Raw genomic sequence first — 26,452 nt, 5'->3', positions numbered from 1 at the left:
TTATTTTTTATATTTAAACAACTATTTCTTTCTATGACAGTCTATGTTCAATGTTTTTACCGTCTTTAGCATCTTTATATCTTTCAAAACATTTCTATCGATTTATCTTTTATTGTTCTAAAACTTAATATATTACCAGTTCAGAAGTTTTGAAGCTTCCGAGTCACACACAATAAACAAAATGGGAAAAATTCCTCTGCCTTTCTGTGTGTCTACAGGCTCCTCCAAATAGCACATGCCAATGGTGGCTGGTTTCACTCCCTTGGTTGGCCTAGCAGGCTACCCGACTGGTTCTGGGCCGGAGCCACCATTTGCCCTTCCATGAGAGCTTAGCCTTATACCTGGAGGCAATAGGTGGGAGCCGGTTCAAGCTGTGCCAGCCATTTCCCAGGCTGGTGTCCCGCAAGCTGCAGCCAGGGAAGTTCTGTGGCTTGCCTCTTCCAATTGGCTAAAAAAACATGTCCAGCTCTGAGAGGTGTTTGTTCCATGCTTTCCAACCAGGACTTTTTGTCAGGCCCTGAACTTGGGTTTTGCAAGTCCTTATGTTGGACACCTTTTGTAACTTTGCTTTTATAGTGCTGACCCCAGCTCGCAAATAATGATATGAAGGCTTATTTTTATTTACAGTGCTTGTAACATAGGTCTCCAACTAGCTCTTAATTTATATTAACCTGTTTAATATTAATCTAAGTCTGACACATAACTTGTTCCTTCTCCTCAGTTTCATAAATTTCTCAATTACTTTTTGGAGAGGAATCTCACACACCCGCCTGTTTCCCAAAGTTCTCTATCTGCCAGACGTCCGACTTTCTATTCTACCTGCTATAGACCTTAGACATTTTTTATTGGCTATTTATTAGTTTACATTTCAAATGTTATCCCCTTTCCCAGTTTCCCCTATGCAAAGCCCTTATCTCATTGCTCCTCCCCCTGCTTCTATGAGAGTGGTCCCTCACCTACCCACTCATCCACCCCTGCTTCACCGCCCTGAAATTCTCCTACACTGGGGCATCAAGCCTTCATAGGACCAAGGGCCTCTCCTCCCATTGATGACAGATAAGACCATCCTCTGCCACATATGCAGCTGGAGCTATGGGTCCCACCATGTGTACTCTTTGGTTGGTGGTTTAGTCCATGGGAGCTCTGGGGGGTCTGGCTGGTTGATATTGTTGTTCTCTCTATGGGGTTTCAAAGCTCTTCATCTCCTTCAGTCCTTTCACTAGGAAGGAGATCCTCCATTAGCATTCAGTATGACAACTGAATGTATGAACTGTGTGTGTGTAAAATTTTCTCCTACTTTGAAAAATAAACTTGATTATCAACTGAATTTTAAAAATCTGATACTTCTTTTGTAAAGATCTGTATTATAAGAGTTTTCAAATGAAAGTAATTTAGTTGAACTCTAGAAATTGATTTTTAAGTTATTTGAATTTAATTTTCTAATTATATTTTCCTTTCCTTAGTAATTGGCTTCAAGACATGTTGTTTTATTTCCACAAACATAGTGGAATTCAATTTTAGACAGTAAGTTCTTCCTAGATGAAGCAAAAGTCTATCAAAGATAAAAATGTTCAAGGATTCTGGGGCTCCCTTCATTAGAAAACAGTGTTTGAAAAGATGGCACACAGTGATACACAGTGATACAAAACAACAGTTTGCTCATGGAAATTTGCTTTTGAGTAAAATTGTACTTTACTTAATGTTTTCCACAAGTGGGCTTATTTGTACTGTTGTAGAAAGTGATTTTTCTGCCTCTAGGTGAGACAGAGTCTTAATTTTTAAATTTTAAAAATTTTCTTATGAAATATTAAAAAAATCCAGAAAGACATAAAGAAAAAATTGTTTCCTTGTGAATTGTACTGAGAACATTAAGCCTTTTAAAGTTACTTAATATTTCTTATGATTATGTCATTAACCTGAAAGGAGGTATGAAAATGTTTTAAAGTATATGGACTATATTGTTGGGAGCTGACTCTGAGCCGAAATCGACTATTATCTTTGCAGCCATCTTGAGCCATATACCCTGACAAGAGACTTGTTTACAACCGCTGAGCACACTCTGATAATTATCTTGATCCTTTCAGTCAAGGCCAGGCAGTGGTAGCTCAGGCCTTGAATCCCAGCACTTGAGAGACTCAGGAGAGATATAAAAGGGGCAGTCAGAGGCAGAGAGCAGATAGACTAGTCAGAGCAGACAGACTTCGTCTCCAGGCAGACTCAGACTAGACAGACCAACTCAGAGCAGATAGACTCAGAGCATACAGACTAGACTAGACTAGACAGAGAGACTAGACCTCGACAGACTCAGACAGACTCAGGCAGACAGACTCGACAGAGCAGACAGACTCAGACTCTGTCTCCAGCAGACAAACTTCGTCTTTGACCAGACTTTGTCTTGTCTCCATTCTTCGTGTCCCTGTCCCCACTCTCTCTCTTGCTCCCTGACCCGTGGACTGGAGCAGCAGAACGACTCCCTACACTATATTATCTTTTAAAATTAATTTTGTGTATATTTAACACATTTGTTGATTATGAATATAAATTCTATAACATAAGTATATTGAAACATGTTAATTTCTCCATCTCCTTTTCTTTCTATAAATTGCCATTTTAAATAGGTTTTCATGTATCCTTTTCATTTTATAGGTATGTTTTTCTCTTATTTACCAACTTGCTATATATCTTAACATCATTTCTTATGTTTTGAAATTATAGTTAAATAATTGCTTCTCTTTCTTTTCCTCCCTCCAAGTGTTCCACTTTGCATTCTCAAAAGTTTATGGTCTCTTATTCTTTAATATGATATGTACGTATCCCTAAAAAATATAAGTACAACTTACTCAGTCTGTATGATGCCATCTGTATATATAGGATCTCATGAGTGATTACTACCAATCCATTAGAAATGTATATGTGATGTGAGCAGAGAGTTCCTTTACTCCTCACACAAAAAATAAAGTGACTAATAATTACCTTAAAAAGTCCATCGTTCTTATGAATTAGGAAAACAAAATAAAAACAACTTTAGACTTTCATCTTTTCTTTTCCCTTTCCCTTTTTCCACTTGTTCTGGCCCTGCTTTCTCCACTGCTCCCTCCCCCCATCCCAGCTCACCCTGGCCCCACTTGCTCTGGCCCAAAGTACACTGTAGCTGTCTTTAGGCACCCATATGAGGGCATCAGATCTCATTACAGATGGTTGTGAACCACCATGTGATTGCTGGGATTTGAATTCATGACCTCCTAAAGAGAAGTGGATGTTCTTAACCACTGAGCCATCTCACCAGCCCTAGACTTTCATCTTATTCCAGCAAGAATGGAAAAACTAACAAAACGTCTGACATCAAATGCTGAAGAAGATGTAGAGAAAAGGGAACCCCTACTAACTTCTGGTGAGATTGCAAACTGATTCATCCACTCCAGAAACCAATGTGGAAAATTGACAACAAACCAAAACCAAATCTCTTATATGACTATAGAGTTATACCACTGCTTGGTCTTATGTTCAAAAGATTCAACTTCTGGTTCACAGATATTTGTCAGTATATTTATTGGTGTTCTATTCACAGAGCTAGAAAGTAGACAAAAACCAAGTGTCCTTAAATTAATGAATGGATAATGAAAATGTTGTACATATTCATTATAGGAGACTATCCAGCTATTAATAATGATAATAATGAAATAATGCAATTTTTGATTAAGTGGAGACCTAGAAAAAATTATCCTTAGTGTGAGGTAAGCCAGATCCAGAAAGAGAAGTGCCTTATTTTCTCTTTTACCTGCAGTTATGAGCTGTAAACATTCAAATGTGAATATATAACCTGGAGTAACTACACAAACTAGGAAAGTAAAAGAAAACTGTATTGTTTAGTTTCTATTATAATGTTATTATCAGTGTATGATTTTGAGGACAAATAAGAAAAGGTTACGGTCTGTGATAGATGAATAAGAATGCCACATGTAGGCTTATAGATTTGAATGCTTGATCATAAGAGAGTGGTACTTTTTGAATGGTTCAGGAATTATTATTTTGTTGAAGGAAGTGTGTCACTCAAGGATGTCTTTGAAGTTTCAAGCTCAGATTTTTTTCTTCATGATATCCATGGATCTGTAAGTAGAACTCTTGGCTAGTTCTCCAGCACTATATTGAAATGGTAAGCAAGCCCCAATTAAGTGCTTTCCTTTAGAAGAATTACTGTTGTTATGATGTCTCATTTTAGCCATAGAACACTGACTATGACAGAAGCTGCTACCAGGAAATGGGGTATTAGTATGACAGGCTGAACCATTCTACTTGTTGGCGCAGTGCTGACTTTGGGAGTTTAGATTAGGAAAGTGTCTTCGAGTTTTACTGCTCTGAAAGGATACCATGACCAAGGCATTTCTTATAAGGACAGCATTTAATTGGGGCTCACTTACAAGATACAGAGGTTCAGTCCTTTATGATCAAGTTGGGAGCATGATCACTTCACACCCTCAAAACCAGTACACCTGGGTGACTCTTCCAGATTAGCAAATTCAGCTTCTGCAAGAGGTACAACCTTATCTATCTTTGGAACATAGCTTCTTTGTGCTCTCAGAAACACTTCCCAGAAGATTTCTCAGTGATGCTGGTCTCTTCATAATCACCATTAATATTTTAGCTCCAGCTAACCAGCCTCAATTGTCCCAGAAGCTGCCAAGTTCTACTGCTTAATGAGGCTGGAACTTTGTTCTATTACATTATCACCAGATTTCTCTTTTCCAACTCCTTCACTGCCTAAGCTTGGCTGTCCTGGATCTTGCTCTGTAGATAGACCTTCAACTTAGAGATCTGCATGCCTGTCTTCTGTGATTGAAGTTGTATACCAACATGACTGAATTTAAGCTTTTCTTTACCTAGAAGTTGCTCGGTCCCAGGCTGGCCTTGAACTCAGAAATCTGCTTGGCTTTGTCTCCTGGGATTAAAGGTGTGTACCACCATGACTAGATCTAAATTTAACTGTGTGGGATCTTGGCCCAAGGCCACCACTCACTTAATTCAATTTAATATCTTTGAACTTAAGATTCAGTTCCATTACACTTCCTGGTGACCCTTTTATTATTAAACTGTATATTTTATATTTTTCTTTCTTTCTAAGTTTGCTATGCTCAAAATGTTCTTCGAGAGAATTAAACAGAGAACAAAGTCTAAGACTGGCATTTCTGAGATTTCCTTTGTCAATGCAATTAATCTGAGTCTCTTCATCTTAGCCTCAGGGAAATTCTTCAGACAGGGGCAAAAAGCAGCCATGTTCTTCACCAAAATGCTACAAAAACAGTCTCTAGGCCACATACTGAAGTTCTTCTCCACTGAAACTTCTTTGGCTAGGTCCTCATAGTTCAAATGACTCTCAGCAACAAAATCTTCTATATTCCTACTAGGATAGCCCATTAAGCCTCATTTAAAGAATTTCACTGCTCTCCAAATCCAAAGTCCCCAAATCCACATTTTTCCAAACAAAAGCATGGTCAGGCCTATCATAGCAATACCCCAGTCCCTGGTAAGAACTTCTGTCTTAGTTGCAGTTTTACTGTGTTGAACAGATATAATGATTTTTATAAGGACAAGATTTAATTGAAGCTGGCATGCACGTTCAGAGGTTCAGTCCATTATCATCAAGGTGGGAGCATGGCAGTATCCAGGCAGGCAAAGTGCAGGAGGAGCTGAGAGTTCTACATATTCATTTGAAGGCTACTAGCAGAATACTGGCTTCCAGAAAGCAAGGATGAGGGTCTGAAAACCCACACCCACAGTGATACATCTATTCCAACAAGGCCGCACTTTTACTTCAACAGGGCCACACCATCTAATAGTGCCACTCCCTGGCCAAGCATATACAAACCATAACAGAAAGCAATTAAATTTTTTAAACCAGGCTTAATGTGTCATAATAGGAGAATGGAAGACAGTGGTGCTGAGAGCAATATGGATTATGATGGCCCAGCTCAAGAGGTTTCTAGAGCCCATTCTTGTGTTATTTTGGTGGAAAGTGTGATTGCCTTCTGTTTTTGTGCAAAAATTCTGCCTGAGATTAAATTGAAGGGTTTAACAGTGTTGGCACAAAGAAATTTTAAGACAGCCTAGTACTGACTCTGTCTTGTGGTTAGGAGATGAATGGTCTCTCTTATGTAGATCTATAATGAAAATAAACTAGCTGAGCAAGGAAAAGTATAAAATGGGCAGTTTGAGGAGAGAAGAGGCACAAAGAAGTGTAATGGAGCTAATTTAAATGCTCAAGGAAATAAACATTTAAAGAAAAGCTTGATGTTAAATGAAACAACGGGAGTGATGATCTAAGGCAAGATTCTACCCAGCTAAGCTTAAGCCATGCAGGCAACTATCAACAACAGAAAGCTGATGCGAATGTAATTGAAAGAGGGGAACTGCCGGGAGCTGTACCTGGCTTGGTGGGGGGAGAAGGTGATCTTCTTTCTTCTCCTCTGGTCGGTCGGTTCTTCTTGAGGCAGCCAAGGGGGATAGGAATTGGAAGAGCATCGGCGAGGGGTAAGACTTGGTCTTACAAGATTTGGGGTAATATCTTATGAGATATTTAGGGTTGCTGTTTAATAAAATCTTTCTTATCTACATTACTAAAGTTTACTTACTAGGCTACTGTAGCAGACCTGCTATCTGTTTGATCCTCTGAGGTCAGAAACTGCAGTTTCTGGCCACTAACACCTCCGCCCAGGGACAGCAGAGAATTAAGAAATGCCTTTGATCTGTCTCTGCAGGCACTGCCAGGCTCTAACTTAGGTCTGTTGGTTTGAAGTCGCAGGAAGAAAAGACACTTAAAGAAGTTATTTTAGTTTATTGCTAGTTTCCTATCTAAGGGGGAAAATGGGAAGGTCCTAAGTGGAAAAAGGAAAAAATTCTAACAAAGGAAAAATTCTAAGTAGAGAGATTCTAAGCAGGGAAGAAGGGAGAAGAGGAGAGAGAGAGAGAGAGAGAGAGAGAGAGAGAGAGAGAGAGAAAGAGTGGGAGAGAGAGAGAGAAAAGTGAAGTGAAGTGAGGAAGAGAAAGTGAGGAGAAGTGAAGACACCGCTAACGAACGTCCCTTTGTCTTATGCATCCTTCAGAGTACCTGATCACATATTGCAAAGTTCATCACAAGTTCACACCAAAATTCAAATCATAAATTGAAATAGAAGTTTAAAATCGAGAATGTTTACATGCATATCCATTAGGAGTAATTATCTGACTAAACATCCATCACCTGTCTAGCTCCACAGGTTCACCAAAGGTTTAAAACTATAACTAAGAAGTTAGTGAAGTTTTGTATAGATAAACCCAAGCAATATTTTTTGTTCTGTCCTAGCACCTATAATAAATTGTGAGTTCCCTTTTTGGTTAATTGTTTTACAACCACCTTGGAATGTGCTCTGAGTAGGAGAGAGACTGGTTACTATCTAAGTGCTGTTAACAGATGACACTTGGGAGACTGGCAGAGTTCTCATAGCAGTTTTGACTATCAGAAAGGGACTTAATAGCAGTCCCACTATAAAAGAGCTTAATAATCATTGATATAATTTTAGGAATTCTTATAGGATCATCATTAAGACTTAAGAAGTCGTCTATTTGTCTATATAGCAACACTACAAGACAGTACATCTTCGTGGGTCTGCAGAGATCTGCTCCAAAGGGGAGTACTATTGCTTAGTGATTGTTATATATATTTAATAATAATAGGAAAAGCATATTAATAGCAGGATCTTTCCTAAAATATGTCCAACATAGCCTTGCTAAATGTGGCACACTTGTTGCAGATAATAATCTGAGGCAAGCATTTCAGGATGATCAATTGCTAATTATTAGCTTGTCCTATTATGGCTTCTGACAGGGAACAAGTTCCAGCCCTAGCTAGCAGCAGATCTTGGAAGCTTTGGGCTTGTTGGTTCTGTCAAGGATGCAGGAAAGTGGTGGTGGAATCTTTGTGGCTAAGGTAAGCTACTGAGTCTAGGAAGGTGGCAGAGGTGTATCTGCAATGAAGCCTAGAGAGGACATAGGGTGAAGCTGTGAAAGTGAAGCCCGGATTTTATTGGAAACCCCAATATATTGGAGATGCCAGCTTTGTGAGTAACCTGCCAATAAAAGATGCACACTTGGTATGGATATAGCTCAAGCGGAGGTGGGGGAACAGTATGTAATCTACTGAAAGGAATTGAAAATCTGAAGAGCTCTAATACCATAAATGGAGATGCAGAATTTGGAGTTTGCCCAGCTGATTTTTGGATTTACTTTGGTCCAGTGTTGCTGTGAATGGGCCTGGTGCTGTTTGTATTTTAATGCTAATTCCACTTTCCTGGGAGGGGCTGTGGACACGGGATAAGTTCTTGTGAACCAATCCCCTAATGAATAAAGGAGCCAATCACTGGGTGAGCAGGTGGGACTTCTGGGTTGGATGGAGGGAGAGAGGAAGCAAGAGAGAGTTAGGGGTTTTGGATGGGGGTAGTGTGAGGACAAGATGTAGCTGCTAGTCTCTCCCAGTTTCATCGTGGATGCACCAGGATTCACCACTGGAGGAATTAAATTTATATGGCTTACAAGATTAGGACTCTAGTTGTTGTACCCAGAAATTGAGTTACCATTGTTTCTAAACTAAGTTTGTGTGATGTTTTTCTTCTTACTGAAACTCAACTGGATTCAAGAGAGAAAGTTACAGTGTCAAAGTGTGGGTTTGCCTGATGTGCACTACAAAGGCCATGGGGGATTTGAAGTGTGGGGCTGGTGTGGTAGATCCTGCCAAGGGAAATTAGTTGGGTGGAGAAGCCTTGGGGCCCCAGGCCAGAGAGTCTTCAGAGATGAGAACACTCCACTGGGGCCATGTGTTCTGCCAGGGCTGGGCATAGTGAGGGAACTTGCCATTCTTTTAATGCTTCCTGCAACACAGGATTTCCTCCCTATGGTCCCCTTTCTCCCTTTTAAAATTATAATGTATATGTTATAGCATTGTATGTGATTTGCTTTTTGATTTGATTATATAAAGGATTATTTACAGTTAAATGATTTCCAGTGCATTTCAGAATAGTCTTTGAACTTTGGACTTTTAAACAGTATTAGATTGCGATATACTATGGGGACTTTTCAAGGTGAGATGAATGCATTTTTGCATCATGATGTGACTATATATTCTTTGGGAGGGGCAGGGAATGGAATGTGGTGATTTGAATAAGAAGGGCCCCCATAGGCTTCTAGATTTGAATGCTTTGTCATCAGAGATTGGGACTATTGGAATGGATTAGGAGATGAGGTCTTGTTGGAGAAAGTATGTCACTGAGAATGGGGTTTGAAGCCATCCTTCTTGCCACATTGATAATGGACTAAACCTCTGAAACAGCAAGCAAACCCCAGTTAAATGCTTTCTTTTATGAGTTGCTGTGGTTATGATTCCACTCCATGGCAATAAAACACTGATGCAGACACAGCTTAAAAATAATGTATTTTCATGTCAAGTTGATAAGGTGTCAGTTATTTTGGCTACTTTTCTGCTAACTTGACATAAAATAGAGTTATCTGATACGAAGGAATCTCAATTGAGAAAATGCCTCCATGTAATCAGGATGTAAGATTTTTCTTAATTAGTGATCTATTGGGGAGGAGTCAGCCTACTTTAGATGCTCCAATCCCTGGTCTGGTGGCCCTGGGTGCTATAAGGAATGAGTTTGTGGAGGCCATGAGGTGAAAGCCAGTAAGAAGCACTTGTCCATCAGCTCCTACCTACAGGTTCTAGTTCCTGTTTTAATTCATTCTCCTGACTTCCTTTGTTGGTGAACAATAATGTGGAAATATAAGTGAAATAAGCCCCTTTTTCTCTAAGTTGCTTCTAACCATGATGTATCATCATAGCAATGATAACCCTAACTAAGACAGGTACCATGATGGGGGGTGAAATAGTAAGGAGAATTACAGTGTACAAGTGGGGTATACATGATATGATAAAGGAAATGGGGAAAATTGGGGAGATCTTTATTATGGAGTAGGGAGGGAGACAAATATGGAAGAAGGATAAAGTAATAGTAAGGATGTCGGAGAAAGTCTTAAGAAGCCACACAATTAACTGCTTACTTAAAGATACTTATAGTATGTACAGTTCAAATGAAAATTTCTCATATGCGTTGATAATGTTCTCTCACAGAAGCCATAGACTTTCTAACAGAAATCACAACACTAGGCATCATAAGCTTTTGAGTTGTTGGCTGAGGTTGTTCAAGAGACTTTCAAAACGTTATAGGCTATTGATGTTGCCCTTAGCTATACCCTAGACATTGAAGATAAGTCCAAGGTGAAGAGACCATACTCTTTGGACACAAGACTTGGAGGATCAGCATGGAGTCTGACATAAAAGTCTCCTCCCTGAATTCTTGCATTCTTGGTACCAGAAAACACCATGCAGATTTCAACAGGAGAGCAGCAACCAGATAGTCATTCTGAGCTATGATGCCTTTGGACCACAACAGTAGCTGGGATGGCAAATAAGTATACCGAGGTAGTAGTAGCACACATACCTTGACAATAACCAATAGAATATAATGGAATACATCTTTTTAGAAATAATATTTTATTAATTCTTTGAAAATTTCATAGTACATATTTTTATCATAGATATTCTTCCCTCAAATTCTCCCAAATCCACTTCTACTTCCTTTTCTTTTCAGGTCTTTATTTGGACATTTTTATATCCTCTTTGAATTCCTTGAACATATTTATTACTGTTGTATTAAAATCATAGTCTAAATTACTTTATATAGAAAATGTGATATTGAACGTCACTAGGCTGAGCTATGACTTGGTTATTTAGTGGATAGGTAGGTGAAATTATGGTTCTACTTAATGATGCATTATGAAAATCACTCTAGAACACAATATAAAGATCCCTCTCCCCTGTATGGCTGCATGTTACTTAATTTTATTAATGTTCATTTTATTAATTCTGTGCTTATAGATAACTAACTGTCTTACTGCTTACAGTTTGTTGGTATAATGGTATAATAAATTACTTGATGAACAGAAAATTTTTTATGTTTTCTAGTTAACTAAAAGGAATAGCAAGAGTTACTGCTACACACTTTTATTTGGTTACAGATAAGACACTCAGAATGGATGTTGATTTTAGTACTTGTTTCTGGCCATAATAGAATCTATGTCTGCACCAAAGGTCTTTAAAGCTGAATTTTCAAAAATTATTCATTGCAACTTTAATCATTCAAATACTAAACCACTAAAATTTAAGGAGATTTTCAAATATACTTTAAAATATTTTCTTTCTAATTGTATGTATATGTGTGTGCTTGTGTATTTGAGCACAGTGCTCACAATGGTCAGAAGAGGGCATAGGATCCTCTGGAGCTAGAGTTGCAAGTGGTTGTGAGCAACCTAATGTGGATGTTAGAATCCATGTTTACATCCTCTGAAGGAGAAGTACATGCTCTGACATGCTGTGTCATCTCTCTAGCTCTCAGATGTACTTTTAAATATGTGATCTCACAAGAAGTGTTGACTTTGGAGTCACACTTGGCCTTACCAACCAAAGGAAATCATTGCCCTACATTAAAGAAAAAAAGAAGATAGAGCAGGTCACAGGGAGCAGTTCAGCACCCAACCCCAGAAAACCGAGAGAAAGAGGGACTCCCAGGAGCTTTAACTCAGGCAGCATCCCAGGTAAGGAAAAAGCAGCACTTGCCCCAAACAGGGAGCAACCAGGACCCACTGGGACCCAAGAATTCACTCCTGGCCGGGAGCAGGCTCCATCCAGTCTGGGCCCGAGCACACTGCAGATCCTGGAAGGTAGCTCTGCACTCAATCTCACAGAAACCAGAGGAAGCAGGGATCTCAGGAGCACTAATCCAAGCAGTATCTTAGGCTAGGAGGTGGCAATACTTGCCCCCAAACAGGGAGCAACCGGGACTCTCTGGGACCCAGGAATTCACTCCTGACCCCAAGCACGGGTTCCTTCCAGTATGAGCCTGAGCACTCGGCAAATCCCGGGAATCAGCACTGCACCCAAACTCACACCACCCTGAGGAAGCGGGGATCCCAGAAGCTCTAACCCAACCAGTATCTTAGGCTAGGAAGCAGCAATACTTGCCCCAATCAGGGAGCAACTGGGACCCACTGGGACCCAGGAATCCACTCCTGACCTGGAGCCCAGGCCCCCTTCCAGTTTCCACCTGAGCACGGAGCAGATCCTGGGCCTCAGCTCTAACCCCAGCAGCAAAACCCATCCCAAACAATTCTGACACAACCTAGGTAATAGGAAAGACAGGCCCCAGTCAGAGACAGCACAGATTGCACAAAGGAGATCCAGATGGCAAAAAGCAAGTGCAAGAACACAAGCAACAAGCAACCCAAGGTACTTGCCATCATCAGAACCTAGTTCTCCCACATTAGAAAGTCCCGAACTCCCCATATCACCAGGAAAGCAAGAACCAGGTCTAAAATCACTTCTAGTGATGATGCTAGAGGACTATAAGAAGGAAATAAATAACACTATCAAAAAACTTGAGGAGAACACAGGTAAACAGGATGAAGTCCTTAAAGAAACAAAAATCCTTTAAAGAATTACAAGAAAACACAATCAAACAGATGAAGGAATTGAACAAAACCATCCAGGACATAAAAATGGAAATAGAAACAGTAAAGAAATCACAAAGGGAGATTACCATGAAGATAGAAAACCTAAGAAAGAAATCAGGAGTCATAGACACAAACATCACCAACAGAATACAAGAGATAGAAGAAAGAATCTCAGGTGCAGAAGATACCTTAGAAAATATTGACACAACTGTCAAAGAAAATGCAAAATGCAAAAAGTTCTTAACACAAAACATCCAGGAAATCCAGGACACAATGAGAAGACCAAGCCTAAGGATAATAGGTATAGATGAGAGTGAAGATTCCCAACTTAAAGGGCCAGTAAATATCTTCAACAAAATTATTGAGAAAAACTTCCCTAACCTAAGGAATGAGATGCCCATAATCACACAAGAAGCCTACAGAATGCCAAACAGACTAGACCAAAAAAGAAATACCTCCATCACATAATAATCAAGACACAAAATGCACAAAACAAAGAAAGAATTTTAAAAGCAGTAAGGGAAAAAGGCCAAGTAACATATAAAGGCAAACCTATCAGAATTACACCTGACTTCTCACCAGATACTATAAAAGCCAGAAGATCCTGGATAAATATCATACAGACACTAAGAGAACATAAATGCCAGCCCAGGCTACTTTACCCAGAAAAACTCTCAATTACCATAGATGGAGAAACCAAGATATTCCATGAGAAAACTGAATTTACACAGTATCTTCCCACAAATCTGACACTACAAAGGATAATAGCAGGAAAGCTCCAATACAAGGAGGGCAATCATACCCTAGAAAGAGCAAGAAAATAATCTTTTTACATCAAACCCAAAAGAAGATAACCACACAAATGATGTCTCCACTGTTAGCAAAAATGACAGGAAGCAACAACACCCTCTCCTTAATATCTCTTAACATCAATGGACTCAATTCCCCAATAAAAAGGCATAGGCTAACGGACTGGATACGCAAACAGGACCCAGCTTTTTGCTGCTTACAGGAAACCCACCTCAACAACAAAGACAGACACTACCTTAGAGTTAAAGGTTGGAAAACAATTTTTCAAGCAAATGGCTCTAAGAAACAAGCGGGAGTAGCCATTCTAATATTGAATAAAATCCACTTTCAACTTAAAGCTATCAAAAAGGATAAGGAAGGACACTTCATACTTGTCAAAGGAAAAGTCAACCAACATGAACTCTCAATTCCGAATATCTATGCACCAAATACAAGAGCACCTACTTTCACAAAAGAAACCTTACTAGAGCTCAAAACACACATTGTACCTCACACAATAATAGTGGGAGACTTCAACACCCCACTCTCAGCAATGGATAGATCATGGAAACAGAAACTAAATAGAGATACAGTGAAACTAACAGAAGTTATGAACCAAATGGACTTAACAGATATCTATAGAACATTTCACTCTAAAGCAAAAGAATATACCGTTTTCTCAGCACTTCATGGTATTTTCTCCAAAATAGACCATATAATTGGGCACAAGATAGGCCTCAACAGATATAAAAAAATTGAAATAATCCCCTGCATCCTATCAGATCACCATGGTCTAAGGCTGGTCTTCAAAAATAACAAAGACAATGGAAAGCCCACATTCACATGGAAACTGAACAACACCATACTCCTTGATAATCTGGTAAGGGAAGAAATAAAGAAAGAAATTAAAAACTGTTTAGAATTTAATGAAAATGATGACACATCACACCAAAACCTATGGGATACAATGAAATCAGTGCTAAGAGGAAAATTCACAGCTCTAAGTGCCTACAAAGAGAAACTGGAGGGAACATACACTAGCAGCTTGACGACGCACCTGAAAGACCTAGAACAAAAAGAAGCTAATACCCCCAAGAGGAGTAGACGGCAAGAAATAATCAAACTCAGGGCTGAAATCAACCAAATAGAAACAAAAAGAACTATCCAAAGAATCAATAAAACCAGGAGCTGGTTCTTTGAGAAAATCAACAAGATAGATAAACCCTTAGCTATACTAATCAGAGGGCAGAGAGACAGTATCCAAATTAATAAAATCAGAACTGAAAAGGGTGACATAACAGAAAAGCCTGGAACACATAGACACAGGAAAAACATTCCTGAACAGAACACCAATGGCCTGTGCTCTAAGACCAAGAATTGACAAATGGGACCTCATAAAACTGCAAAGCTTCTGTAAAGCAAAGGACACAGTCAATAGGACAAAGCGGCAACCAACAGATTGGGAAAAGATCTTCACCAATCCTACATCTGATAAAGGGCTAATATCCAAGGTATACAAAGAACTGAAGAAATTAGACTCTAGACAATCACAGAACCCTATTAAAAAATGGAGCACAGAGCTGAACAACGAATTCTCAACTGAGGAAGCTCGAAAGGTTGAGAAGCACCTAAAGAAGTGTTCAGCATCCCTAGTCATCAGGGAAATGCAAATGAAAACAACACTGAGATTCCACCTCACACCAGTCAGAATGGCTAAGATCAAAATCACAGATGACAGCACATGTTGGGAGGATGTGGAGAAAGAGGAACACTCCTCCACTGTTGGTGGGATTGTAAACTGGTACAACCACTATGGAAAGCAGTCTGGCAGTATCTCAGAAAATTGAACATAGTGTTACCCGAGGACCCAGCTATACCACTCCTGGGCATATACCCAAAAGATGTTTCAACATACAACAGGGACACATGTTCCACCATGTTCATAGCAGCCTTATTTATAATAGCAGAAGTTGGAAAGAACCCAGATGCCCTTCAAAAGAAGAATGGATGCAGAAAATGTAGTATATTTATACAGTGGAGTACTACTCAGCTATTAAAAACAATGAGTTCATGAAATTCTTAGGCAAATGGATGGAGCTGGAAAATATCATCTTGAGTGAGGTGACCCAATCTCAAAAGAACATACATGTTATGCACTCACTGATAAGTGGATATTAGCCCAAAAGCTCACAGTTTCTGAGAAACAATGTATAGACCACATAAAACTCATATAGAAGGCAGAAGACCAAAGTGTGGATGCTTTGGTCCTTTCTAGAAGGAGTATCAAAAGTTTCAACCAGAGCTCCTAAAGTCTAAACTGCCAGCCAGAGAGCACAAAGGGAATTGAGGGTGACCTTGTTAGACTTCGGTGAAAGTGGAGGGCCATGGTCCCCAAAAGTTTGGATCCCCTACTGTGTGGGAATTTGAGAGTAGGGAGATGGGACTGGGAGGATGTTTGGAGCACACGCTCACAAAAATTAGGAGGAGGGGGTATGGGAAAAGGGGTTTTAGGGGAGAATGGGAGAGGAGATAACATTGAAAGGTAAATACGTATAATATCCAATAAACACACACACACACAGATAAAAGGTCTAAAAAAAGAGAGAGAGAGGGAGAGAGTTTACTTATTTTAAATTATTTTCAAAAGTTTCTAGGAGTTGCTAATTGGCTAAGATCCTATTTTAAGCTCTCCACAAAAGAATTTAAGTCTCTGTTCAATATTCTCAAGAGAGATGTAAATCCTAATTTTCCTCAGCAATTAATTGACAAAAGAGAGGTAATCTCACAAAAAGTAGAAGAAGCTATTACTAATCGATATATTATATAGTGTGATTAGTTGTCGGCGGTGCTATAACAGTCCTTTGACAAAAGATTATCAATATAGATTTATATATCCTTAAATAGGGTCTTCACGACTCTCTGAGTATGGAAGGAGCAACTGTTGGTGCTTCTGCCCTGATTTTTACAAGAACTCTGAAAAATTGGCTTTAAAAACAAAAGAGGGGGAATGATACCCCCATAGAAGGAGTCCCCTGAAATACGCTCCATCATGCCTTGTTCACTTTTATCTCTCTAAAGCTGAAAGTTCATGGCAAATCTGCTGCTGACTGCCTCTGGCACCACCAAGACCAACAAAACTTTGCCACTGATATGGGGAAGGACCCTTTTACTCTTAAAGGGAATGGCCCAGACCCAGTTCCCTTATGGGGCGGAGGACTGATATGCCTGTCTGATACCACAGAAGGCACAGCTAACTGGCTACCAAAAATTAATAAAAAAAACAGATACCCCCACAAAGCGAGGCCCAACCATAAATACTATGAATAACAATTTACATCCAGGGAAGAGAAATCTCCCTGAGAATTCCCTTCTTTTACCTTTCCAGGTAAAAATGAATCACCCGTGATGTCTGCTGTTGGAAGTTCTAATCCAGATGCTGGCCTCTGATCTTATACTACTCAGACCTTTGAAGGGCCACTGACAAGAACATCAAACAGCTAGAGATTGACATCACCAATCTGAAGAAATCCCTTGTTTCGCTGTCTGAAGACACCTCCTAAAATCTCGAAGATCCTTATTCGACTTGATTTACTCTATTACAATAGAAAAGGCTGTGTACTGCTCTGGACTGTGTTCAGCTCTTAAGGAAGAAGGTTGGCTTTACATAGACAAGACAAGGAGGGTTAAAGAGAGCATGAAACAGGTAGTGAAGGCCCTAAGAAAAATCAGAGAGAGAAAGAGACAGATGAAGGCTGGTACAAGAATTGGTTTTCAGCCTCTCCAAGGTTGTCAACCCTATTTCCTCCCATCTTGGGACCATTATTTGGGTTCTTTTTGCTTTTTTCTGCTGGTCCCTGACTCTCAAATAGGCAGACTAACTCTGTGATACAACAGATAAATAATTTGGTAGCAAAACCTACTCAGATACATTATCATTAGTTAGCTATGGAGGACCACGAGACTCAAGATGAGGTTGTTACTTTATACAGGGTGTTTCCAAAACCCATCTCCACCCAACCTAAAAGGGGGGACTTCTGCCCCTAGACCAAGCAGAGAGGGGCCACCCAGAACCCCCTCTGTCAGGCGATCTGAATTCTTGCTTAGGTTGTGAGGCTAAGCACTGCAAGGGAATATAAATAAAAGATAAAAATATCTATCTGGGTTCCCTGAGGGACAAGCCTGACTGCATAGGGGTTGATGTCAAAAGTATCCCCTCTCCAGGAAAAAGACATCGGGATGGGTATGGCCCTCATGCCTCACTGGACAACGACAGGGGGACTGGAGCCATTACAAGGTCCCCTTCAAATACTGGAGGTCAGGCCTCTATCCTCACCTTCGCAAGTTTAGAATTGCCACAGCCCTTCTATACTTAGAGAAGGGAGGAGATGTCAGGGGCAGCCCTGCTTACCCACTGAAGGCCTAAAATCAGCCATAGGCCTAAAGTCAGCAATAGGCCTGTCATACATGTATACTAACACCAAGTCTTGCATCTCAGTGGAAAAACATCGAAACAGATGGCTATAAGCTAATGTAAACAGGCAGGTTTTGTGGAAATTTACAAGCCTGAGTAGTCATAGACCTTGTAAATAGGTAGCCTGGGCAGACAATACCAACTTAGAGAAGGACAAGTGAGTCATAGGCAGAGTCATAGTGACTTGTCCCCTGAACCTTCACCCAGCCGATACCCGGTTCTGATGATATCTGTATTCCTCCTGATCACCCACACTCCAGTGTCATTCCCTTTCCCACATCCCGCCTTTCTGTGTTTATAACCCCTGTGTGAATGAATTATGATTTGAGAAAAAATAAATTATTAAAATAAAAGAAAAACAGAAAATAGGCTGATAGCCAAGAAAAACTGTCTGTTATTCTTCTGTTATTCAGACTTTCCTATATCGGTCTGTAGTCTTGAGATTTGAATGGCCAGGTCATTGAACAGAACAGCAAATTGTCATAGAAAAAAATATACTCCTGAAGCTTGCAAGAAGATTAATGTACCGGAAATAAAAAGTTCTTTATAATGAGATACACTTGCTATATTGATGCTGCTGCTGTTATTTTAAGCCATTCTAGACATTGACTTTCCCGTAAAGATGTCTGTTTGGGAACTGTATTTAGGTCAGATGACAGCTAAATCAAATTGACATCTTAAGGTTGTAGGAGAAAGACTACAGAGATAAAAAAAACCTAGACACAACCAACCATGCTCTTCTGTGGCAGAAATACAACCTTCCTGATTCTACAGAATGAAGACCACTTACTGTTTTTAAAACTGTTTGCCTCTGTTAGTTTTCTTTTAACTTTCACTAAGATCAATGTTTACCTTAAATAATTTCCAGTTATCTAAAAGGCTTGAAACCACTGGTTCATTAGAACAGAACCCAACAATCTCAGTAAAATAATTTATATAATTAGGAGAGAGAGTCCTTTGTACAAACACTGATGATTTTGTGTAGAAATGATAGAGAATAAATCCAACACTTTTTCATCCCAAAACAACCTATAAGGAAAACCAATAGAAATACTATGATTCAAGTAAGAAGTTTAAAAATGTTTTTTTTTAAATGATCTTAAACCTGAGGAGGCATATTTGAGATTATAAACAACAATACAGTAATAATAACAACAACACAACAACAACGACTGTTTAGAGGATTTTAAAATGAAAGAACAGTAATTAATTTATGCCTTCTGTGAGAAGTTTTCTTCATTCTGAATAGTGGCTTTCATTTTTAATGACTTATCTTTATTTGTGACTGCACTTCAAAGCATCTATGTTGAGTTGATTTGATCTATTACTTTTATTTTTGTTGTTCTCTTTTCTTTATCTTCTTTTTTCCTTTCCTCCAAGTCAGTGAACTGTTTACCTTGTTAGGCACTGGCAATCTTCATAGTTTTCATTTTTTCTGAGAGTATGCTGTGTATTAACCAACAACTGTTGCCTAATTTCATTGAAAGTATGTACAGATTACATTGTTAACTACATAAAATACATTTATGCCACCTATTTAACAAGTTCTGAGTCTACATATTCTCTGTGAAGGACAATGGAACTGGAGTATCACATTTAGAGGAAATGAATTCCTTCTGACAATAACCATGATAGCAATATTTTGGAAAATACTATATTTTTATTAAAGTCTTTAATCTTCTTTTGCATATATTGACAGTCTTAAAAATTCTGTCTCAGTATAGTGACTAGAAGGTATATTTAGAGGTGTGCTTGGCACAATTCAATGGAATTTTAGTTGAAATTTATTATAAGTGAATTATCTTTTTTCTTTTTGCTTTGGAGCTCTATTTCTGATGAACACAAAGCTGCAACTTACCAGTCTGTGGAATGAATTGAAAAAATATGTTACCTGTTTTTACACCTCTGTGGTTCTGTTTGGCTTTTGAAGGTATATAATTTTGTGAAGTATCAGTTTCATAATTTCCCTTTATAATCCATTTGAAAGAGGTTTTTGAATTTCAGTTATAAGTTTTCTTTGAAAAAATACATTATTTGCTTACTGAACTGGTAAAGATTTTCAGTTATGTGCTGTCACTGAGGTAGCACACACTTGTAAAATGTAAAATTGCATCCACAATTAGTTAATGCCTCATATAGCTTTCAACAACTATGTCAGTGAGAAGGTGACTTATACAGAAAGATGTTAACTGAATGAATGAAATCGCAAGATTCTGTGCTTTGTCGATGACAGATAACAAGAAAGGCATTGGAAATCAGCAATACACTTTTATCTTGCTTAACAAATAGTAAATGATGATAAACTTTACTCAAAGTCCTTAGTGGGTGCTGTGGAAAAGACAGTAAAGTTACATTCTCTCTTCTAGGAGCTTTAAACTGATGGGGAGAAGAAATTATAAAATTAACTGTCATACTACAATATATGTTCAATAATTAATAATTACAAAAACAGCATAATTACTGGAAGAGATTTTTCATGGAAAATAAAAATGATAAAAAATATAAAAAGGCTTTAAGACAGGGTCAAACTGGGTCTTGGCCTCCTGCACATATGTAGCAGATATACAACTTGGCCTTTATGTGGGTTTGGAACAGCTAAATCAGGGGCTTTCCCAAAAGCTGTTGCTTGTTTATGAAATATGTTCTAGTTGGGCTGCGTTGTCTAGCCTCAGTGATAGAGGATGCACCTAGCTCCAAAGAGAATTGAAATGCCATGGCAGGGGTATAAATACTTACATATTTTGTTTTTCATGGCATCATTCATAAAACCTTCCTACCCTTATCATTTTTGTCTGTTTTGTCAGAGGTGAATTAAAATGTTTATGAGTCCAGATTTCTTCACATGTCTTTATATTTCTGCTATTGTTTGTTTTGTGTACTTCATAGCCATTATATTTTTATATAGATGAGATGCAAAATGACTATAATATACTGTAATATAAACTATTTATTTTTCTTATTCCAATTACTCTGGTAATATCTTCAACTTGAAGTAATTTTCCCCTGACATTTATATAGATATAGCACCTTTTAAAATATTTTTCTCATTATTAAAATTATTTATATTATATCAGTGGTGTTGGAGTACACCTTATGTGTATTAAATATAACTAAATAGCATACAACTTCATGTTCTTTGAAAAATGGATGCCCCAGTGTAGGAGAATTCTAGGGTGGGGAGGCAAAAGTGGGTGGATGGGGGAAAACACTAATAGAAGCAGGGAAGGTGGGATGGGTTAGGGGGTTTTGGGGGGGGAACCGGGAAAGAGGATAACATTTGAAATGTAAGTAAAGAAAGTATCTAATAAAAAATAACATTAAAAAATAAAAGAAAGGCAATAAAAGAAAAGAAAAGAAAAATGGATGCTTCTGGAAATCATCAGTATAAAGTATATATATAGTATTTCCACTATCCTCAAGTATTCAATTTTTTGCCACTTTGGTTCTTTATGGGTCATAACTCTTGTCATTCATTTCTAGTTTCTTAAGAGTTCATAAAATTGGAGTTATAAAAAAATCAATACAACTGTTGAACATTGTTGTATATAAAAATTTTGTCTTGATATGTATTTGAGATCATCAGTGCTGTGGCATGTTTCAGTATTATTCAATTGTTGAATAGTGTCTCTATAAATGTATCACTTTGTGTCCATTTATCTATTGATAAATATCAGAATTATCTGTAGTTTTACCTATTCCAAATGAAACTTTCAGAAATATTTTTGAATTAATTTTTATTTAATGTGTTATATTTTGAGTAAAATTATAGGCCACATGCTTTAGGAATCTCAAAGGTATTTTTTAGAGTGTGTAGTAGCAATGTTCTAATGGAGGCCACAAAGATACCAGGAGGCACAGCACCCTATCCCCACGATCCATATTATAGCCATCAATTCCAGAAGAAGACTTATGCTATATGGAGCCCACACTGGTACCAAGAATCATAGAAGATGTCCTAATAAAGGACATGCTGCTACTCAGAACGTCTGAGGTCAAGCTCACACCCGAACACACAGAGGCTTCACCTGTTTCTAGAACCACAAAACCTCAGAGGCAATGCTAACACTCAAAATCCCAATGGTGTTGCAGGTATCCAAAACCATAGAAGAGGTACCCTACTGGACCTAAAGACTTTTTGATCACCAGAACCACAGAACTTTCTGGCCAGAAGACCAGAAAGGAAACAGAAAACATGGAAGAAAAGTATTTGTCCAACAAAGACAATTTCAGAAATCAGCACCTAAACCTATAATTACCCCCAGAGCAAAAATCAAGAGGCCAACATAACAAAACAATAAACAATATCCAGTGTATGCCGTATGGCACCACTAAAGCTTAGCTAGCCTGCTATAGCAAGCCCTGGATAATCCAACTCAGCTGAAAAACAAGAAGATCACCATGAAATTAATTCTATAAAGATAATAGAAGGCCTCAAAGAGGAAATTAATAAATCCCTTAAAGGCATCCTGAAAAAAAAAACAATTGTAGAAATTGATTTCTTGGCCTTAAAGAAAACCAAGAAAAAGCAAACAAGTGAAGGAAATAAATAAATAGAAATAGAAGAAATAAAAAATCACAAAGTGAGGGAATCCTGGAGATGGAAAATCAAGCAACCAAACTACAGACATAAATATTACCAACAGAATACAAGAGATAGAAGAGACAATCTTAAGCATAGAAGATATAAAAGAAGAAATAGGTACACTGGTCAAAGAAAATGTGAAATTGAAAATAATCCCTGCCACAAAATGTCCATGAAATCTTGGACAATATGGAAAGACTAAACCTAAGAATAGTAAGAATAGAAGAAGAAGACTTTCATCTCAAAGACCTAGAAAATATGTTTAGAGAAATAACAGAAGAAAAATTTCCTAACATTAGTAAGAGCATGCCTAGAAAGGTACAAGAAGCTTACAGAACACCAAATAGTTTTGACCATAAAAGAAATCCCCCTTCCTGTCCCATGGTCACATAATAATAAAAACATTAAACAAACAGAACAAAGAAAAAAATATTAAAAGCTGCAAGAAAAAAAAATAGTCCAAATAACACAAAGGCAGACCCACTAGGATTACACCAGGCTTGTCACAGAAGACTTTAAAAGCCAGAAGGCAGAGGGCTTGTGACCCTTAGGAGACTGCAGATGCCAGCCCATATTACTATTTCCAGCAAATTTTCAATCACTATAGATAAAGAAAGCAAAATATTCTATGAAAAAAATCAAATTTAAACAATATCTACCCACAAATTCATTCCTAAAAAAGGTACTAGAAGAAAAATTCCACCCCAAGGAGGAAAATTCTACTCTTGGAAATACAAGAAATAAATACTCTCCCAGTAATGAGGAATACAGCGCCTGAACCATCTCCTGAAACCAGACAAGACTTCCAGTGGAGGGATTGGAACACCAACTCTGCCAGAAAATATTCAACCTACAATTTGTCTGGCCTGCAAAATGTGTAAAAGGTGGTGCATAAATTGTAGGAATGTCTAACCAATAACTGGCCCAACTTGAGATATTGCCTATAAGACAACTCAAAGATCTATGAGGAAACAAACAAACACACAAAAACAAAAAAAGAAAAAAAGGTCAGTGGAATCTCTGGGATGCCTGTCCTATTCTGAAGGGAACTAGAAACGTGGGAGAGAGGTGGAGGGGGTTGGGGGATGAACTGGGAAGAGGAGGGAGTAGAAACTGTACTTGGGACATAATATATGAAAGAATATAAAAAAAATATGTGTAGTATAGCAGTTCTCAACCTGTGGGTCACAACCCCTTTCACAGTGTTCTTATAAGACCATTGGAAAAAAACAAGAACAAAAAAGCAAATCTCCAAATACAAAACAAAAAGGGGGTACAGTACAGTCGTAAATAGAGAGTTTGCAAAAGGGGAAACACAAATGGTTGAGAAGCACTAAAAGGAAATGTTTTAACATTTTTTTAGTTCTCTTATTATTGGATATTTTATTTATTTACATTTCAGATGACATCCCCTTTCCCCATTTCCCTATCCCACCCCCTCCTCCTTTTTGCTTTTATACCATTTTAATTACATGCAAGTATTAAGGTCAGTTCTAGGTTGAGGAACTAGCAATACAATAGATGCAAAGATTTTATGTTACACCCGTCAGAATGGCAAAGATAAAAAACTAAAATCAATACATAAAAATACTGCTTTAATAAACAATGAAAAGAAAATAAAAAACAAAAACCAAAAACCTCCAAAGCAAACAAACTCAAAATATACACATTCTAATTATGACCCCCAACTTTTGCCAGATCCTCCCCACCTACTCAAATATCATACCCTTTTTTTTACTCTCTCTCCTTAGCAAACAGGCATCTAAAATAATATATAATAATAATAGTAATAATTAAAATAATATAAAATAAAAACACACCTGAATAGAAAAAACACAGAAGCAAACATAAAAACAAATAGCCAAAGAAAAAGCACAAGAAACACATATAGACATAAAGACACATACATTGACACATATAGAAATCTCCTAAAAACAAAAAATTGGAAACCACAATATATAAGCAAAAGACCTGTGGTGTAAGAAAAAAATGAAAAAAAAAAAAAGAAGAAAGAAAACAAATGCTCAGACAAGGCATTATGAGACCAAAAAGAGAATTCCAAAAATACCATTGAATTTATTTTATGTTGGCCATCCACTGTTGGGCGTGAGGCCTGGCCATAAGAGTGGTTTGTGTACCCTATTAGACTCCATTGAAAAAAATTATTTCATTTGTGAGTGGTTATCCACTAGAGATAGCTTTGGGGTTAGAGATGGGGGAATGTGTCCACTTCTTTCAGAACTGGGTCCCAATCTGGTACAGACTAGTATAAGCCCAGTGAATACTGCCACAGTCTCTTTAAGTTCTTGTGTGAGTCAGTCCTTCTGTGTTTATAGGGCCTTGTTTCTTTGATGTCTTCTATCACCCTGGTTTCTACCATCTTTTCACCTCCTCTTCTGCAGGGTTCTGTGAGCCATGAGGTGTGGGAATTGATGGAGACATTGTATTTAGGACCCAGTGTTCCAAGGTGTCTCATTTTTTTCACCTTGTCCAGTTGTTGGTTTCTGTATTTATTCCCATCTACTACAGGAAGAAGCTTCTCTGATGATGAAGCTTACCTTGCTATAGGAAGACACTGAAATAGCAGAATGTTGTTCATACTCATTTTGTTACAATGTTCCTTCAGCAAAACAGTACTATTTGGTTTTGCCCTAGGTTCATGACCTATCTAGTCACAGATGCTTGGCCACCTGAACCGTGTCAAGGATGAGTTCCATCTCATGGAGTGGGCCTAAAATCCAATGAGGTCTTGCTTTATTACCCCTATATGCTTTGTGCCACTATATGCTTGAGTATATCTTGCAGACAGGTCACCACTACAAATAGAAAGGGTTGTAGTTTACTTGGGTTGTTGTTTACCTTTCTTTCCTCATAGCATGCAGAGTACCTCCCAGTATCATGAACACTAATCAACGTGAAAGTTCTAGGTAGGCACTAGTTTAACTTCTCTGTGTAGGTGTTTTCTTCGGCAATAGATCATTACTGTTAGTTTGTGGAGAGCAACTAATAGCCTTGGCAATAGCCTAGATTTTGGGTTTGGGGAGTTTCCCATGGGGACCCTTTGACTAACCTTTAGGTGCAATTTATTTCTAGAACTGGAAGCTTTTAGTAATGAGAGATGTTCAGTTGGGGATTCATCTTCCCAGTTATTTGGTGATATGTTTAGGTCTCACACACACACACACACACACACACACACACAAATATATGTTAGAATCTTCTACTGTATTAGGATTCCATACACCCCTTCAAATGGCCCTTAGTTTTAAATAGCAGTCCCAGAATTCCCTACTCACCTTCACTCTGATTTGATACTTCTGTTTCAGTCCCACTTCCCCTTCCATTCATAATTATTCATTTTATTTCCTCTTTCTAGGGAGATGTATTTCTCCCTACTAATCCCTTGTTCTATACCTGATCTCTGTGGTTATTATGGATAGGAAATTGCTTATCAATGACTTAACAACTAACATCCACATGTGGACAGATACCATATTTGTCTTTCTGGGTCTGTGTTAATTCAATCAGGATGATTTTCTTTTTCTATCTCTATCAAATTACCTGTCAATTTCATGATTTCACTATTTTTTTAGCATTTTTGAGATTATTTTATCTATTTACATTTAAAATGTCTCCCAGGTCTCTCCTCAACAAACCCCCCATTCCATTCCCCCTTTACTTTGCCTCTAAGAGGGTACTCCCCTACCCACTCACCTACCAACTCACTCCTGCCTCATCCCTCTAACATCCCCTTTGCTGGGATAAGAAGCTTCCACGGGGCCACTTTTTCTCCTATTGATGTCAGATAAGGCAATCCTCTGTTACATATGTAGCTGGAGCCATGGACCCACTCATATATACTCTTTGGTTGTTGGGAGCTCTGAGAGTCTGCTTAGTTTTTCCTATGGGGTGGCAATCCCCTTCAGCTCCTTAAGTTGTTCCCTATCTCTTACATTGGGGTCCACAATCTCAGTACAAATGTAGGATATGAGTATCTGCATCTGTCAGTCAGGTACTGG

Source organism: Grammomys surdaster, unplaced genomic scaffold (assembly GCF_004785775.1).
Source record: "Grammomys surdaster isolate TR1022 unplaced genomic scaffold, NIH_TR_1.0 232, whole genome shotgun sequence".
Lineage (NCBI taxonomy): Eukaryota > Metazoa > Chordata > Mammalia > Rodentia > Muridae > Grammomys > Grammomys surdaster.
The sequence above is the reverse complement of the archived record's forward strand: the minus strand, read 5'-3'. Positions refer to the sequence as shown.